The sequence below is a fragment of the Chenopodium album genome, chromosome 2 (genome assembly GCF_948465745.1).
Source record: "Chenopodium album chromosome 2, dcCheAlbu1.1, whole genome shotgun sequence".
Lineage (NCBI taxonomy): Eukaryota > Viridiplantae > Streptophyta > Magnoliopsida > Caryophyllales > Amaranthaceae > Chenopodium > Chenopodium album.
Genome location: NC_137835.1, coordinates 28,472,883 through 28,491,852, shown reverse-complemented (window position 1 = coordinate 28,491,852; position 18,970 = coordinate 28,472,883). Strand labels below are relative to the sequence as shown.

Below are 18,970 nucleotides of genomic sequence, written 5' to 3'. Positions count from 1 at the left end.
ATAATAATAATCACCGCGATCCTCCAACTGGTTCTAGCGATTTAGAGGTATCATCAGACGCAGAATCAGAGATGGCGGTTCCAAAGAAGCTTAGTGATTACTCACAACCTAAGCTTACAGATTTTCCACATCTCACCCCTACTCCGGCTCTTAATGGGGTTCAATTCAAAATTAAACCTCAATTTATAACGATGATAGAGAGGAAGCAATTTAGTGGAGCTAAAGTCAATCAAGGAGATTCTCTTCCCCTTCTCTTTAACTGGAAAAGCTAAATTGTGGTTTAATGGCTTAAATAGAACTGCACTTGGTATAACTGACTGGGAAACTCTTGTTTTGAATTTTTATAACAAGTATTATCCTGCAGAGAGAACAACCGTACTATGGAGTGCGATTCAGAACTTTGCCCAAGAAGCCGATGAATCTTTATATGAGGCTTGGGAGAGGTTCAAGGATCTACAAAGAGACTGCCCCCACCATAATTTAGCACAATGGCAGTTAATCCAAGCCTTTTATAATGGCCTTGGAAATTCTTCTCGAATAATTTTAGATTCTGCAGCTAGTGGGAGATTTATGAATCTTGACGTTGAAGATGCAGGTCAGGTTATTGAAGACATGGCGATACACAATTCCCAATATGGGAATCCTAGAGGATTTGCTAATAAGGGGAAGCATAGTGTTGACTCTGTATTCTTTTTGCAAGATCAGCTGACCTCTATTTGCCAAAAATTAGATAATCTGAGCACTGCTAATGTAGCTAATGTTTCTACGATTAATAATAATTCTAATGAGGCCTTCTATGAAAATTGTGTTATTTTAGGTCATTGGGAACAAGATTGCAGGAGTTCCGTGGAGCAAGTTAATGCCTTTCAAGCTTATAGGCAGAATAACCCATACTCCAACACCTACAATCCTGGGTATCGGAATCATCCGTACCTTTCCTACCGGAGTACCAACGTTCAAAATCCACTACCACAAGAACCACAGGCGCCACAGAAACAGCAGCAGAAATATTACCATCCCAATGCTGGCTAGAAGAACCAACCACAACAACCCTCCTCATCTTCTGACCCTTCTCTGGTGGAAATTAGAGCAATGTTGGTTAATATGCAAAAGCACATGGAGAGTAGAGATGCGACAATTGATCAAATTCTAGCACATAATAAAATTATGGATAATCAAATTGCGCAACTTTCCGCTACTCTACAAGCCCGCCAACAGGGAGCTCTGTCGGCACAGCCGACCAGGCCTACGGATCAAGCATTTGCAATTACTCTAAGGAGTGGTTCAAACTATGAAGGGTCCCCTATGCCCAGAGTTGATGAACCTGTTTTATTAAATAATGCTAATCTTGATTCCGTTAAACCAAACAATGTAGTTAATGTCCCTGCAGGGCTAAAGGATAGTACTAACATATCTAATTCTACATTGCAGGGTACGACTCCAGAGAAGGTGGCTACTCCAGATAAGAGCAATAATGCTCCAAAGACAATTATCAAACTTCCATTCCCTAATCGTCACTTGAAGACAAATTTGGATAAGCAGTTTGGTAAGTTCCTGGAGGTGGTAAAAGATTTGAAGGTAACAGTTCCCTTCACTGAATTAATCACACAAATTCCTTCATATGAAAAATTTATGAAAGAAATATTGACGAGGAAAAGGTCTATTAGTGAGGTAGAGACAGTAGCTTTCACTGCAGAGTGTAGTGCCGTACTTCAAAATAAGTCTCCACCTAAATTAAAAGATCCGGGTAGTTTTTCTATCCCTTGTCATATAGGCAATCTATTGATTGATAATGCATTATGTGATTTGGGTGCTAGCGTTAGCGTCATGCCATTATCTGTATGTTCCAAGTTGAATATGGGTAAATTAAAAGCTACTAATATAACTCTACAAATGGCCGACCGTTCTTTCAAATACCCCTTAGGTTTTTTAGAGGATGTCCCCGTTAGAGTAGGTAAATTTTAGATACCTGTTGATTATGTTGTTCTTGATATGGCTGAGGATGTGCAAACCCCAATTATTTTGGGTAGACCATTCCTTAACACTGCAGGAGCAATCATAGATGTAAGAAGTGGTAAGGTTACACTATTAGTAGGGGATGATAAAGTTATTTTCAATCTTAATAATACCCATAAAAGCTCAATGACTGAGGAAAAATGTTTCAGTGTTAATGTGGTTGTGAATTATTCTAACAAGCCCCAAGCTCTTGAAAAAGATCCCTTGGAGGCGGTATCTTGTGTTGCATCCTTTTCAGATGATATAGACAAATGGCAGAAGGAAGTTGATGCAATATAAAGAGCACTCTATAATGTTGGTCTTGGTTTTGAGGACGACAAGGTGGAACCGATCAAGCAAGTTGTGCGTTTTGAGCCTGCGGTTAGTGTTCCTCCAGATCGAGTTGCAAGTGTTGAATGCAATGACAATTTGAAGCAATCTTCGATGAAAGAAGGATCTTTAGTGCGTAGCTTTGAAGGTCTCCCAGTCCAAGTCAAGGAGGATCCACCAGATAAGGTGATTTGGCGTCCCACAGGGTATGTCAAGAAGCCGCATCGCAGCCTAAACACCGCTAGACCGGGTGAGAAACCGCCCGATCAAGCATTAGTCCAAGGGTCCTAGTTGTTATACTTGGTAAGAAGGTCGTGCGGGACCTAGATAAACCAGCGCTTTGCGGGAGGCAACCCGTATTTTTAATGCTTTTTTAGACTAGTTTTTCTTTCCTTTTTCTTATGAGAGGAGAGATGAGGGAATTTAATGAGTTTCATGAGTGCTTATACAGGTTTGAAGGAAAAGAGTTAGCCAAAAATTGAAGAACAGAAGAAAACAAGTGAAAATCGTCAATTAGCCTCGGGCCCGACCGGGCGAAGCTCGCCCGACCAGGCGCGAGAGCTAGGTTCTTAATTCGAGTATTCTCGCCCGACCGAGCGCAAAATTTGTTGTATACGGACAATTTTGTTCGCCCGATTGGGTAAAGCTCGCCCGACCAGGCGCGAGAAGAGTCGAAAATTACATCATCAGATCGCCCGATCGGGCGAAGGGCGCCCGACCGGGCGCGAGAGTATACGAAATCGGGTACATCAGATCGCCCGACCGGGCGAATGCCGCCCGACCGGGCGGGAGAGCACAGCAAAAAATACAAATCAGATCGCCCGACCGGGCGCGAGATACCCGACGCCCCTTTTCTTCTTCTTCCTTTGGTTTTCCCATTTCATTCTTTCCTCCATTACTTTCTCTCTCTAAAACTCAAATTCTCTCTACCTTCTCTATAAGATTTCTTCTTTATTTCTCACCCAAATTCAAAACTTTTTACGTATTTGTAATCCCCTCTTCATCCTCTACATTTCCATATAAAAATTTTCAGATTTTATTCAAATAAATTTTCATACCCATTTTCTACCATGGCTTCAAAGAGGGCTCGGTCCATTTTCGGTAGGAGCTCCAGTTCGAGGGAGGAATACAACCCAGATTTGCAACTTCCGTACTGGCCGACGATCCGTATTGCTAGCCGAGAGCAAAAGGAGCGGCTGGAACACTTAATCGGTCGTGAGATAATTCCTTCTCGGTGGTTACACCGCCCTACCTTGGAATCATTTGGTTTGTATGATTTTGTAAAACGATTTTTAAATGACATTAGCATGAGAAAATTTGTTGATATGCATTATCCTACATTCCGAGAACTTACTTGTGAATTCTTGTCTTCTTTACATGTTGTTAGTAGTAGAAATGGGCCAAATTTAATTTTTAGGTTGACCAATAGAAATATTAGTTTAACTTTTGTAGAATTTTGTAAATTATTTGAATTAAATTCTGAACTACCTCACCAATGGCATGCGGACTATAAAATGGGTGACATATATCATGTTTTGACTGGTTTGGCTACTCCCGACCCCCAACATGCTAGTACCAAACCTATTCACCACCCTGTCCCAAAAATCTGGCAAAGATTTGCGGTTTGTGTGTTTTAGGTAGGAACGAGCCTCATAATGCCCAAACTAACGAACTAGCTGTCATAGGACACTATGTGTATGGGTTCGGGAAATTGAACTTAGGTAGGTTTATTATTCACCATTTGAGTAGGCATGCCACGGCCAGCACCACATCTCGCACCCCCATCCATTTAGGAGGCCTTATCACTCGGATAACAGTGAAAAAGGCCGGTTTTGTAGTGGATGGACCCCACCAGCTGACCAACTGTGGACCAGATACCTATATGACTGCTAGGTATTTTGAGGAGTTGTGGTGGGTACAACCGGATAGCGAGCAAACACACTTTTGGTGTATTAGGACTGGGAGCGAGCAACCTTTGCCTATCTTTCCCCTACCCAGTCCTGACTTGACCGCCTTTCCCCCAGGGCAACCATCTTACACTTATGATGTTTTAGTTGCCAACGCTAGGGGGGAGGCACCACCACCACCAGTTCCACCACCTCAGCCTCAGCCCGAGGTGGCATTCTCTCCACCTCGCATGTCTCACTCCGTCCCTCATGTTGACTCTGACCCAGTTTGGGACCTTCAGAGTATAGGTCAGACCTTAGGACGTATCGAGCATTCCCATACTGACCTTAGGAGGATGGTAGGCTCCATAGACCAGAGGTTAGGGTACCTAGAGAGGAACCAGGGTAGAGCTCTCTACCCTATGTACGATGATTATGCTCGTCGGGGCAACATTCCCGACGACGCTATTCACCCTGACTGGTTTCAGCCTCCACCCCAGGGATACGATAGGGATCCCACTGCCCATGGTATTTACACTGACTATTCTTCCATCTATGGGTACGACCATGACATTCCTTTCGAGGGACCGGCGGGGGGGAGTTTTCATGCTGATTATTTTGGTGGTAGCTCTTCTAGTGCAGGTGGTGCAGGTGGCAGTGGAGGTGCGGGTTTCGGCTCCATGGATGAGGATGATCAGGACTAGCTATGCTGGGCTAGTTCCCGAGCCAATGAGGACATTGTCTGATTCTGGCTTGGGGGAGATTATGGATTTGGTATATTTCTTTTCTTCTTTTCTTTTATTTTTGGTGTGTTTTCTTAGGTTAGATTTCTTGCTTTCTAGGTTAGTTTTATTGCTTTCTTATATATGAAAAATAAATTTTTTTTTGAAAAATACAAAAATAAAAAAATACATTCAAATGAATTGTAAATTATGCTTCCCTGTGCCCCTTACTTGAGAAAATTGTTTTGATTCTTGGTTATTGATGATAAATATTGTGGATTAGTTGATCATGATTTGATGTTTGATTGCCCTAAAACCTTCACATGTGTCAATTTTGTCCAACTACTTGTGAATATAGTGCTTGACTAGTTGATTTGGTTAGGAATGTGTGATAGTTCCATAGTTCCTGGTATGTCAATTAATTTGAGTATTGGTTTGAAACTATAAGTAGTGTTTATATGACTCATTATTATGCACATTGTGGAGGATGAAGGCATTTGTTCATTTAGGTAGCCTCCAGATGATTGTAGATACATTTGTTCCCTTCTTGCTACCCACGTTGTTGCCTTGACTTTTTGTTGTTTATTAGCCACATTACAAGCCTATTTTGCCCCATTGGTTACTAGTCCCAAGCTTGGCTTGGGGGAGCTATTAGTGAGTGAGGTGAGGGAGTTTGTAGTGTGCTTATTATTTGCACAATTTGGGTGGGATTTGAGAAGTTGTTTTGTTTTTTTATCATGTTTATTTTTGATGAGTTTGAGAGTTATATTTTCTTGAAAAAAATAAAGCATGATGTTATGAAGAAAAAAAAAAGAGAAGTTAAAAAAAAAATATGTGAAAAAAATAAGTGAACTTCAAAAGAAAAGAAAAGTGTTCAATGTTCAAATGTTCTAGTTGGAGGTTGATCAAAGAAAAATAGAGCTTCAATGAAAAATTCAAGTTTGGAAATAAAGTTTGTTTATTCACTCCACTTCTTCATTATTATATTTTTATGAGTGATATGTAAGAGTCGGGATTGTTTACTATGATTGGAGTATATTTGGTTGATGTTAGAGTTGGTTATGTAGGAGATGTTGATCATTATTTATTTTGATCATGGGTTTAGATAGGATTTGCTCCATTAAGCATAGCTTTTCTCTCACTTGTTCCCAAATGATTCCTACCCTTTACCCTAGCCTTACATTACAAGCTTTAAAGACCTTCCGACCTTTGTGCATATAATTGTATGAATGTGAAAGTGTTGTTTATCAATGCAAGTTATGATTTGGCATATTTCGAGTCGACTAGTAGGATTGAGCGTTCATTGTTTTATACACACGAGAGTGTGAGTTGGGAGGGCATTGTCCACATAAAGGGGTTGGATGGAGAGCGATCGAGTACATCTTTTACTCGCCAAAAAAATGAGGTGTTTTCTAGTGTTTTCGTAGATTTGGTTGACTTTTGCAGGGATTTATGCTTTTGGAGTATTTTCCCGAGATATTTTGGAGCAATCACGAACATCGGAGAGGCACGACCAGATTTTATAGCCCAGGGCCGGTTAGAGCCATCGAACCGGTGATTAAGGGCTCGATATAGGTGATACCGGGGCATTTGAACCGAGTATTCAAGACCGAAAGAGGAAACCCAGATTGGCCCGAAGAATTGGAGCCCAATCGTAGTCCAAATAGTGGCCCAAGAGAGCCGCCCGGCCAAAGAGGCTGGCGCCCGGAGGCGCGCCCGGCCGGGCGGGAGAAGCTAAGGCTGGCGCCCGGTGACGCGCCCGGCCGGGCGCGAGATTGGTATTGACGAGCAAAAAGGCGCGCCCGATCGGGCGGTGCCTCGCCCGATCGGGCGCGTGTATTTATTAGGAGACGATTAGCGTCATTTTAATTTGTTTTAGTTTTAGGATTTGTACGGAGTATAAATACTCCTCCGTAATATGATTTTAGCTTTCTCTTCCTTTTCCTTTTACTCACTATTTACCCTCTTAATTGTTCTCTTATATTCTCTCCCTCTTTAACTTTTGTTCTTAATCCATTCTTAATTCCAGATTTGTTTGGTAACTATTTCTCTTCTCTTAATCTTAGTTATTTATTCTATTCCTTTAATCATGTCTCCTTTAATTGCTTTGTTAATTTTATATTTAATTATGTCATAGTAGTTTTATTTCTAGGGTTTGTGGGGATCCATAAATAATATGAAGGGGTAATTTATTGTTGTTAATTGTCAATGCTATATTAATTTCCTATTGATTGATTTAATGCTCTGTGACTAGATTAGGCCTGATCTTTTATGCATGAGTTTGACAATATTGATTCGAGATTCGACAGATGAGAATTGATGTTTAGGTCTAGTTTCAATAGGCAGGTTAATTTATAAATGGTTAAGTCGAGATTTGAAAGATGAGATTTAATACCGGTAAATTAATTGTGTGATTGTAATACGTAGCGAAAGCCCTTTATGATCTGATTAATTATGCATTGATGAATGATTATTATATTCAACCCTGGAATATTATTTATTGGTGAACCTATGCCCTAGATCCTTTTATATATTATTTTCCCCTTGTTCTCGATCTCCGTAGTTTAGTTTATTGTTAAAATATATATATTGGTTACTTCATAATCTAGATTATATTAGTTAATTAGAAGTAGAAAGAATCGTTTCTCTGTGGATTCGACTCTACTTCCCTATCTACATTAGTTAGAGGATTTAGAAATTACTTTTGATTAGGGGATACGACTATACCCTGTCAATGATCTAAGATTACCTACATTGATTCAAAAGAATGAAAAAAAGAAAAAATAAATAAAAGAAATTCAAAAAAAAAAATGAAAAATAAATCTTGCAAAGTCCAATACATAATTGCATATCTTGGGGGCTTTTCACGGGTCTTGAGATTTTTACCCCCTTTCTTCCTTAAACCATCAACCTAACCACATTACAACCCTTGAAAGACCTCTTTGAGGTGTATATACATTTGTGCAAAGTTCGTTTAGAGCTATGTTCGTCCTGATTTCTAACGGATACGTAGGCAAACTCACATTGACGTGCGGCCACATTCATATGCATGATCGAGTCGAAGAATATCCAATGCCTATGACCCTATCCATCTAGAGCTAGACTTGGGGGGCTTGAACCCACATAATTTAGCCTACCTAGCCTAAAGGTCACCATTTTGACTCTTCTCACAACTCTTTCCATCACCAAAGCCTTTGCAGCCTCACCTTAGTATCACTCTCACACACTTCTTTCATAAATACATAGCCATATCATCTTTTCCTTAGGAACCCCTTATCATGAAATCTAGTTTACCTACTGCGCATGCTTCATTATCTTTCAAGACTACATTTATTAAAAGAAACATTGTATACTTGCTTAACTTCCTGACCTGAGCAATATTCATTGTTTCATGCACCGCATAATGTGCTGAGCAACATTTATATATCAATGATTTGTAATCATACAAAGCATATCGTGCCTAGCTCCTTGACCTAAGCAACGTTCATTATGCAATAATTACTTCATCTATATACATGCTTAGCTTCTAGATCTAAGTGACGTTCAAGATCGCTTCTTTACACCATATATGATGCTTAGCTCTATGACCTAAGTTCATTCATCTATCATGTCACATGATGTAATCAACCTTAGCCTCCTGGCCTAAGAATATGCATCATGAATACATTATTTTTAAGATAAGAAATTCAATCCATGCGATTCATTTTGTCTTGCTCAACGAGGAAGTTTAAAACTTCTTTCCTTTTCTTTTGGAGAAGTTCAACAACTTTTTCAAAAAATTTTCATCGAGGGAAGTTCGAAAATAAAAGTTCAGCTTTCACGTCTTTCTTTTTCGTGAGAAAGTCGGTACCCTCCACTCATCTCATGACAAAAATGACGGAAAATTTTTGCTTTTGCATTTTTGGTTGCTTGTGTCTGCACACACACACAATATACACACACAACCACAAGGTATATACATGTCATGTCGTGTCAAGTCAAACTTGGTCAAGCCAGTTGGTCAAGTCAATCATAGTCTATATGAGTCCCTTGGAAAATTTTATTTTGCAGGTCTCAATTATAGCCCACGTCCGGGGACAAGCGGACCATCTATAGCCCACGTCCGGGGACAAGCAGACCATCTACAACCCACGTTTGGGGACAAACGAACCATTTACAGCCCACGTCCGGGGACAAGCGGACCATCTACAGCCCACGTTTGGGGACAAGCGAACCATATATAGCCCACGTTCGGGGAAAAGCAAACCATTATCATTTTAGTGATCATTTCCCAAGCAAAGACGATTCACGGCCCAAGGTTCTCGATACACAGAGACTTGCAATCTCATCATCAGACAAGTCTTTCCTCAAGCATGGAATGTGTCATCCGGTGAATTTCTTCAAGCATAGAAAGCTGCCAAAATCATCTGTTAAACTTTCTTCAAGCATGGAAATTATTATCCGGTGGATTTCTTAAAGCATAGAAAATCTCCAAATTCATATGTCGACTTTCCTTAAGCATGGAAAGTATCATCCGGTAGATTTCTTCAAGCATAGAAAGCTACCAAACTCGTCAGTCGGCTTTCCTCAGGCATGGAAAGCATTTAAACAAACGTCATCCGGTGGATTCCTTCAAGCATAGGAAGCTACCAAACTCATTTGTCACCGATACACTGGTGTCAGATAAGCACTCTATCCCTTTACTATTTTATCTGTAGAACTAACATTTTTCTGCAGGTATCGGCGTATACAGATTGATTTAAGATCGCAGAGCATCTTAAATCATTCTTCGTCCCTATAGACTACTTTGACTATCATTTTCGAAACTGACGTTTCTACAAACTCAGTCAAAGTGAAGGCTTTTGTAGACACCTAAAAATGTCTCCCCAAAACCAAACCTTATGATGAACAACCTTTCACTACCAATATTGGTCGGGTTGAGTATTTAATCTTTGGAGTTCTTAAATCCATGTTTCCATTCAATATATTTCATAAACCAATCCATTTCCTAGCTCATTTCCATAAACCATAGCTTGTTTTCCTCTTTTCGTGTTCATATCACAAAACCGAGAGAAATTGATTTTGTGGCATAATAATTTTGATCCAATTATTATTTGGTTGGATAGGCATTTAAATAAGCTTTCCAACCATATATAATAAGCTCAATTCCAATTTAAAACGAAGAAGATATGAGCAAAACACTAAACTCGGCCCAAAACCGACACCCTAATACTAAAATGACCGTATATTAAAATTTACAAATTATTTTGACCTGATTCTAATTTGTTTGGAAAATATACTTGATAAGCTTTCCAATGATATATTATATGCCTTATTGCAAATTACGGATCAAAAGTTGTGATGATTTTAAAAACGTGTAAAAAACTGGAATTACCGCGCACAGTGTAAAAGCACCGTGTCACAGCGCCTGATGACGTGGCACGGTGCCTGGTGCCGTGACACGGTAATTTACAACGTGTCACGGTGCTATTTTCAATATTTTTTTGCGTGAAAATCCACCGTGGCACGGTACCTGTTACCGTGACACGGTATTTCTCACCGTGTCACGGTGCTTTTTCCGTGTAATTTCCGCATTTTCTCACGCACTTTATTTACTGTGACACGGTGTACTGTACTGTGCCACGGTGGAAACTGCGTATCACGATACGTGTGATGTGTCACGGAATTTTCTCGTGTCTTTTCCGCGTAAACCCTTAACTCCTTTTTACTCCCGTAGGTCAAATATTTCCCGCGTCACTCTAGAGTATGCCGCGTCACACAAGAGTTTCCCGTGTCACGACACATTTTGCCGTGTCGCAGCAGTTTTTTCCGTGTCGAGGAAGTTTTTGTCGTGTCGCGACAACCTTTTTTAGGGTTTTTATCTTTTTAGGGTTCCGTGTGTTCCCTCTACTCATTTTCCTCTATAAATACCCCCCTCTTTTTCTGCAATACGGGGCTTCAAATCATTCTCTCTTCCTCTCTTTTACACCAAAAATCATTCTCTTCTCTTTCTCTCTCTCATATTCTAAGCCTTAAACCTATATTCTTAACTACACTATTCTTCCCTTAAGCACTGACAGGCTAAAGTCGTATTACCTAATCAAAAGTAATTCCTAAATCCTCTAACTAATGTAGACAGGGAAGTAGGGTCGAATCCACAGGGAATCTGGTCTTTCTATTCCTAATTAATTAAAAGTAATCTAAATTATCAAGTAACAAATTGTTGTTATTAAAGGACTATACTACGAAGAATATGAGTAGGGAGAATTAAAAGTAGGAGGAATCAAATAATAAAAGACCTAGGGCATAGGTTCACCAATAAACAATATTCTAGGGTAAAACATAATAATCAAACATCAATGTATAAATTAATCAGATCATAAAGGGCTTTCTCTACGTATTACAATCACATAATTAATTTACCGGTATTAAATCTCATCTCTCGAATCTCGACTTAACCATTTATAAATTAACCTCCCTATTGAAACTAAACCTAAACATCAATTCTCATCTCTCGAATCTCGAATCAATATTGTCAAACTTGATGAGTGGCATTTATGCCACTTTTCCACCCCTTTTCTCTAAGGATTCTCCCCTCATTTGCACTTGCTTGAGCCTCTTTAAGCGTTTTTACCTTAGTTTTGCTTTATCCTTTCTTTTCTCGTGTTTCCTTTCTTTTTCCCTTTTGTTGGTTTTTCTAGCGTCTCTTCGTTGTTTTGTAGGTTTTTGGCCCTTTCGGATGAACCCTTGGATGCATGACGAGCCATGGAAAGGAAATTTGATGCTCAAGGAAGGCACTATAGCAAGGAGCAGTGCCGCGGGCGCAGAGCTTTAGGTCGCGGGCGCGGGTCCTTGTAAATGCAATCAGCTCAAACATTCCGTAGATGCCGCGCCGCGCCTCCGGAGAGGGCTCTCCTCAGTGGCCCGCGGGCGCGGCACCTGGAACCGCGGGCACGGCTCTTCGAGGCTTCTCTTCCCCTATTATCTTGTCGCGGCCTCTCTTCAGCAAGAGACGACATCTCCTTTCTTTGGCCGCTGGCGCGGGAGTAGAGCCGCAGGCGCGGGTTGCTGGGTTAAGCAACTTCGTACCAGGCTGGAGAGGGCGCGGCTGCTTGCTAGAGGGCTCTCCTAGGTGTTTTATTTCCGTATTTTATGATGCATATATATAGCCTCCTATTTCAAGTTTGTATTATGATCTATCTTATCAACATTTTTATCTTAATCTAGAGGGAGAAACACTATTAGTCTTCATTGGTAGAGAGAGAAAGTGTGGTTTCTTCATTGATGAACTTGGATTTTGAAGAAGGAGTTTGTTCAATCCTTTGTAGACCTTCATCTTCAATTAATGAGTAATCTCTTACTCTTTCTCTTTGCCTTTGTTTTTGATTTTGCTTATTTGCTTTGATTTTCCTTCTTTGCTTATTGATCATGTTGATGCTTATTGATTTGATGATTGATATTGTCTTCAATATGATTTGTGAGTAGTCACCTAGCCAAGGGTGTGGGGATGGTGTAGTTGCTAGTTGTTCATGCTTATAATATTGGGGTTATGTTAATGGTGATTAAAGTCTTTGCATGCTTGATATTCTTTGATCTTCTTGCAAGTGCACATTGTTAGTTGATTAAAGGTGAATCTTTGCTAATAAGGAACGGAAGTTGACTTAGTTGAGATTAATTACTATCGACAGTTCTTTGATTGCACCTTCTAATATATGGTTCTAGTGTGGAAACATAGAGGCAATGTTAGGAGAAATCGATTAACCCCGAAAGGCGGTTAGATTGGGCCTTACTTCGATATTCATGCATGTTTAGTTTACCATTGATTTGCTACTGTGTTATTGCATGATCAAGCGGCATCTACATCTACCCATTTCCCTTGGTGCTTAGTTATATTGATTTTAATCCATTTTGTTCTTAGTTTGATCTCTTAGTTATTCACACTTCTTGTTCCGAGATAGCTTAGACTCTAAGTAATGAATGCGGTGTTTATGCATTTCTCCCTGTGGTTCGACCCCTCTACTTGCCCTATACTCGTAATAGGTTGAGTCGAGTGTTATAAATTGTATTTGACTTAGGTGTAGTTGTTTGACGACGCAATTATTCCTCTATCAAATTGGCGCCGTTGCCGGGGAGACGGCTTCCATTGCTTTTTTATTGCTTGTTTGAGACTATCTCATCTTTTATTTGTTAGTGTTTGCTACTTTTGTTACTTGTCAGTGCTTACGTTCTTCTTAGCTTTGTTGTATGAACAGAGGATGAACCCGCTCAAGATCTTTGATTCCCATCGATCCAGAGCTAGAGAGGTCTTTGTCCCTACTTCGAAGAGGAGCAAGAGCAAGGAGTAGAAATTCTCACACCCTGACGAGAGAAGTAAGAGAATTAGAAGATACTCCACCTTCTTCACCCTCAAGTGAAGAATTAGATAGCCCTAACTCATCATCGAGTTCGGAAATCAACCTTTTCTCAACCTATAAGTTCGAGAGTGAAGAAGGTCCTAAAATGGGAGAGAATACGCCTTTGAGTCGTCTTAGGGCCCTCGATGCTTTTAGAGCGCAAAGTGGGATCCTAACTCCTACTACTCAAGCCAACAATTTCGATATCAAGCCTAATTTGATTGCTTTGATTGAGAGGAAACAATTCTCGGGTGGAAAGTTTGAGAGTCCTCATGAGCACTTAAAAGAGTTTGAGAAATATTGTGACACAATAAAGGCCAATGGAGTGACTCAAGAATATATTCGCCTCAAGATGTTTCCATTTTCACTAATTGGGAGAGGTCTAGAATGGCTAGAGAAGGAGGTGCCCCCTAATTCTCTCACAACATGGGACCAAGTGACTATGGCTTTCTTGAGGAGGTTTTATAACCATAGGAAGACCGCCAAGGCTCGGTCTTTGATTCAAGGTTTTCGCCAAAAGAGTGGCGAGTCTCTAAGTGCGGCATGGGAACGATATAAAGAGCTTCAACGACAATGCCCACACCATGGGATACCCAAGTATCAACTCATTCACACTTTCTATGGAGGTCTCACACCTCAAGGAAGAACAAGCCTAGACGCCGCGACCGGTGGTCCAATCATGAACAAAGGAGAACATGAAGTGGAGTGTATTATAGAGGAGGCCGCAAAGCACTATGATGATTGGTATGAAGGAGAAAGGGATGCTACTTCTAGTAAGGGTGTTTATGCATTGGAGCAAGCCAACGCAATCAACAACCTCTCTACCCAAATCTCCAAAACGACCAAGCAAATGGATGAATTGATGAAAGAAAGGTCCAACCCTCATGGTAATACCTCCCCTTCAAACAAGGGAGGCAATGGTATGGATACTTCCTCCTCCTCTTCTTACAATACAATGCCCCAAGGATGCATGTTTTGTTCTAATTGTGAAACCTATGATCATGATACCTCTCATTATGTATATGCTTGTGAAGTTCAACCCCTTTCCCATGAACATGATGATAATATGGAAAATGTCAATGCTATGAATTTTTCTCCTAGAATGGGAAATGTAGGGAACTTGAGGCCAAACTCCAATCAAATGGGGAATTGGAATCAAGGTGGAAACCGTGGTTGGAACCAAAGTAGTGGTGGTTATGATAACCAATACCATGGTGGGGGAGGCCCTTCCAATTTCAATGGAAGAGGCTACTCTAACCTAAGGGGGTATGGTAATCAAAACCAACAACCTAATTCCCGATACCATGACCATCAAAATCAAAATTTTGGTGATCAAGGTAACGTAGAAAATAATCAACAAAGCAATGTTCCTAACCAAGGCACCGGAGGCAATAGGGGTCAATATGTTTATAACTATGCCCAAACTAATAGGCCTCCGGGTTTCCATCAACCCCAACTTCCTCCACCTCAACAACCTCTTCAACTTGAAGCCCCTCCAAATGATCCCGTGATGGCTAAATTAGATGCTCTATTGAAAATGTGTGAGGAGGATCAAAAGAAACATGAAGAGGCCCAAAACCGCACCAATGCTCACATGAAAATGCTTGAGACCCAAATTGCTCAACTTGCATCTAATTCATCCCCCTCTTCTTCTTCTCACATTCCAAGTCAAGGAGTCAACCCAAAACCTTTGTATGCCGTGACAACCAGGAGTGGGAAGGTAGTAGGGAGTGACCCTTTAGTTGAGGAAGAACCCCAAGAAGAGGTGGAGTTAGAGAATGAGGGTAAAAAAATGAATGAGCCATTGAGTGTTGAAAAGGAAAAAATTGTTGAGGTGCCAAAGGAAAAAGAAGCCACCCCCTTGCCCCTAAATCGCCAACCTAGAGAGGAGAAGCTACCCTTTCCACAACGATTTGTGAGAGCTAAACTTGATGCCCAATTCGAGAAGTTTTTGGAAGTCATTAAGAATTTGCATATTTCCGTCCCTTTTGTTGATGATATGAAGCAAATGCCCCACTATTCCAAATTTTTGAAAGATCTTTTAAGTGGGAGAAGGGAGTGTGAGACGGTGAGTTTGACCGCCAATTGTAGTGCAATTCTTTCCAACAAACTTCCTACCAAATTGAAAGATCCGGGTAACTTTTCCATCCCTTGTTCTATCAATGGCATTGAATTTGATAAAGCCTTGTGTGATTTAGGAGCAAGTGTGAGTCTCATGCCCTATTCCGTCTACCAAACGCTTAGTGTAGGAACCCTATCCCCCACTAACATTACTCTCCAACTAGCGGACCGTTCCGTTAAGTTCCCCATGGGAAAAGTTGAGGACATTCCCTTTAGGGTAGGAAAGTTCACATTCCCCATGGATTTCTATGTGCTAGAGATGGATGAGGATGAGAGGATTCCTATAATTTTGGGTAGACCATTTCTAGCTACTTTTAGAGCTATCATCTATGTGAAGGAGGGTAAGATATCCTTGAAAATTGACAATGATTCCATTGAGTTTGATTTGAATAATGTCATGCAACAACCCTCCTCAGTGGTGAATGCTTTAGGGTAGATGTTCTTGATACCGTTCTTAATGAATTTTCTCGCTCCCACTTGCATGCTACTAATGATCCTCTCGAAAGTGTGTTGTTGAATGAATCAAAGATAGGTACTCATAAAGAAGACATACAATTCTATGAGGATTTGCTTGAGGAAAGCAAGAAGGAGTGCAAGGGTGCGAGCATGGGAGAAGAGGCTCCTTACATTCATGACCACTTTCAAGTTGAAGAAAGAGAAGAGGGCCCCAATTGTAAGGGAGCACCAAAGGTAGACTTGAAACCTCTACCTTTGGGCTTGAGGTATGCATTTCTTGGTCACGATGAATCTTTCCCCGTGATTGTAAATTCTAACCTAACGGAGGAGCAAACCTCCCTCTTGATCAATGTTTTGAGAAAACACAAGAAAGCTTTGGTTATACCATTGATGATATCAAAGGTATTAGTCCATCTTTATGTATGTACAAAATTGATCTAGAGGGAGATGCCAAACCCGTTAGACAAAGGCAAAGAAAGCTTAACCCTTCCATGCAAGAGGTTGTGCGGAAGGAAGTGGCTAAGCTTCTTAATGCGGGAATTATTTACCCAATTACTCATAGTGATTGGGTATCTCCCGTGCAAGTCGTGCCTAAGAAAGGGGGCATGACGGTAGTGAAAAATGATCATGATCAACTAGTGCCCACTAGACTTGTTACCGGTTGGCGCATGTGTATTGACTATCGCAACTTAACACAAGTACATGCAAAGATCATTTTCCACTACCGTTCATCGATCAAATGTTGGAAAGGCTTACAAAGCATTCCTTCTATTGTTTCCTTGATGGTTACTTGACAGGGTAAAGTCGTATCCCCTAATAAAAAATAATTACCTAAATCACTAGCTAAGGTAGATAGGAAAGTAGGGTCGATCTCCACAGGGAAACAAGTCTTTTTACTCCTAATTAATTATTATAATCTAAATTATTTGAGTAACCAATATTTATAATTAAGTATGAAACTAAACTACAAAGAATAAGAGTAGGGAGAAAACACTATATAAAGGGATCTAGGGCATAGGTTCACCAATAAACAATACTCCAGGGTAAAACATAGTAATCAATCATTGACATGGCATAAGTAACATGATTAACAAGCTCTCGCAATTTATTAATCAACATAGATCTAACAGGCTCTCGCAATTTACTAGATCTAAGCTCTTATTGAAAATAGCCTTTAATATCAAATTAACATCTGCTCGATTCATCAATTTAATATTTCTATACTTTTACAAGCCGCAATTGTAAAACATTAAAATAATACAATAAGAAATTATCATGCAATACCAATAATCAATAATAGTCAATCATCAACGCATCAATTAACCAGATTGTAAAGGGCTCACGCTACTTATTACAATCACACAATTAATTTACCGGTATTAAATCTCATCTCTCAAATCTTGACTTAACCATTTATAAATTAACTTGCCTATTGAAACTAGACCTAAACATCAATTCTCATCTCTCGACTCTTGAATCAATATTGTCAAACTCATGCATAAAAGATAGGCCTAATCTAGTCACAGAGCATTAAATCAATCAATAGGAAATTAATCTAGCATTGATAATTAACAACAATAATTTACCCCTTCATATTATTTATTAGATCCCCATAAACCCTAGAAATTAAACTACTCACACATATTAAAAACTAAACTAATCAAAACAATAAAATAAATCATGGTGAAAGGAATAAAATAAATAACTAAGATTAAGGGAAGAGAAATCGTTACCAAAATAAATCTGGAATTAAAGAAAGAATTAAGAACAAAGGTTTAGAGAGAGATTAAGAGAGAGAAAACTAAGTAGAGAGAGAAAGTCTAAGAGAAAAGGTTAAGAGAAGAGGAAGAGAAGAAGAATAGAGAAGAAGATCTCCCCAAAAGAAGAGACGATCTAAAAACGTATTACGGAGGAGTATTTATACTCCGTACAAAAATCCTAAACTAAAACAAATTAAAACGACGCTAATCGTCCCCTAAAAATACACGCGCCCGATCGGGCGCGCCTCCGGGCGCCAGCCTTTTTGGCCGGGCGGATCATTTGGGCCACTATTTGGACTTCGATTGGGCTCCAATTCTTCGGGCCAATCTGGGTTTCCTCTTTGGGTTTTGAATACTCGGTCCAAATGCCCCGGTATCACCTATACCGAGCCCTTAATCACCGGTTCGATGTCTCTAACCGGCCCTGGGCTATAAACTCTGGTCGTGCTTCTCCAATGTTCGTGATTGCTCCAAAATATCTCGGGAAAATACTCCAAAAGCATAAATCCCTGCAAAAGTCAACCAAATCTACGAAAACACTAGAAAACACCAATTAGTAATAAAAGTGGCTCTAAAGAGCCAAAAACACTACTAATTATGACCAAGGGACGGGGGTAAAATACTATATAAAACGGACACATCATTACTCGGGATTTTTCCAAATCCCGATTGACCCCAAGGATCAAGAGAAGACGACTTTCACATGCCCCTACGGTACTTATGCGTATCGTAGATGCCTTTCGGGCTTTGTAATGCCCCCGCAACATTCCAACGTTGCATGATGTCCATTTTTAGTGATATGATTGAGGATGAAATAGAAGTCTTCATGGATGATTTCTCCGTTGGAGGAGCCACCTATGAAAATTGTCTATCTAATTTATCTCGTTGCTTAGAATGGTGTGAGAGGGATAACCTCGTGTTGAATTGGGAAAAGTGCCACTTTATGGTGGAAAGTGGGATTGTTCTTGGGCACAAAATTTCCCATGCCGGCATTGAGGTTGATAGAGCCAAGGTTGAGGTCATTGAAAAACTTCCTCCCCCCACCAACGTGAGGAAAGTGAAATCCTTTCTTGGCCATGCCGGGTTCTATCGGCGCTTTATAAAAGATTTTTCAATGATTGCTAAGCCTCTCACATCCCTATTGCAACAAGATAAGGAGTTTATGTTTGATGATGCTTGTCAAAAGTCTTCTTGTAGGTTGAAAGAAGCCCTTTGCACCGCTCCTATTGTCCAAGGTCCGGATTGGTCTCTTCCATTTGAGCTCATGCGCGATGCAAGCGACGAGGCCATTGGATCGGTTCTTGGACAACGAAAGGATGGGAAACTTC

General features: G+C 40.3%; 2 non-coding genes across 2 annotated transcripts; both read right to left on the bottom strand.

Annotated features, from left to right (window-relative positions):
* Positions 1–375: 375 nt before the first annotated feature.
* On the bottom strand, positions 376–482 carry LOC145607945 (small nucleolar RNA R71). The gene has a single exon (XR_014105670.1). It is a non-coding gene; the product is annotated as a small nucleolar RNA R71 (small nucleolar RNA).
* Positions 483–13,790: 13,308 nt separating this feature from the next.
* Positions 13,791–13,896, bottom strand: LOC145608507 (small nucleolar RNA R71). The gene has a single exon (XR_014105824.1). It is a non-coding gene; the product is annotated as a small nucleolar RNA R71 (small nucleolar RNA).
* Between the last annotated feature and the right edge of the window lie 5,074 nt (positions 13,897–18,970).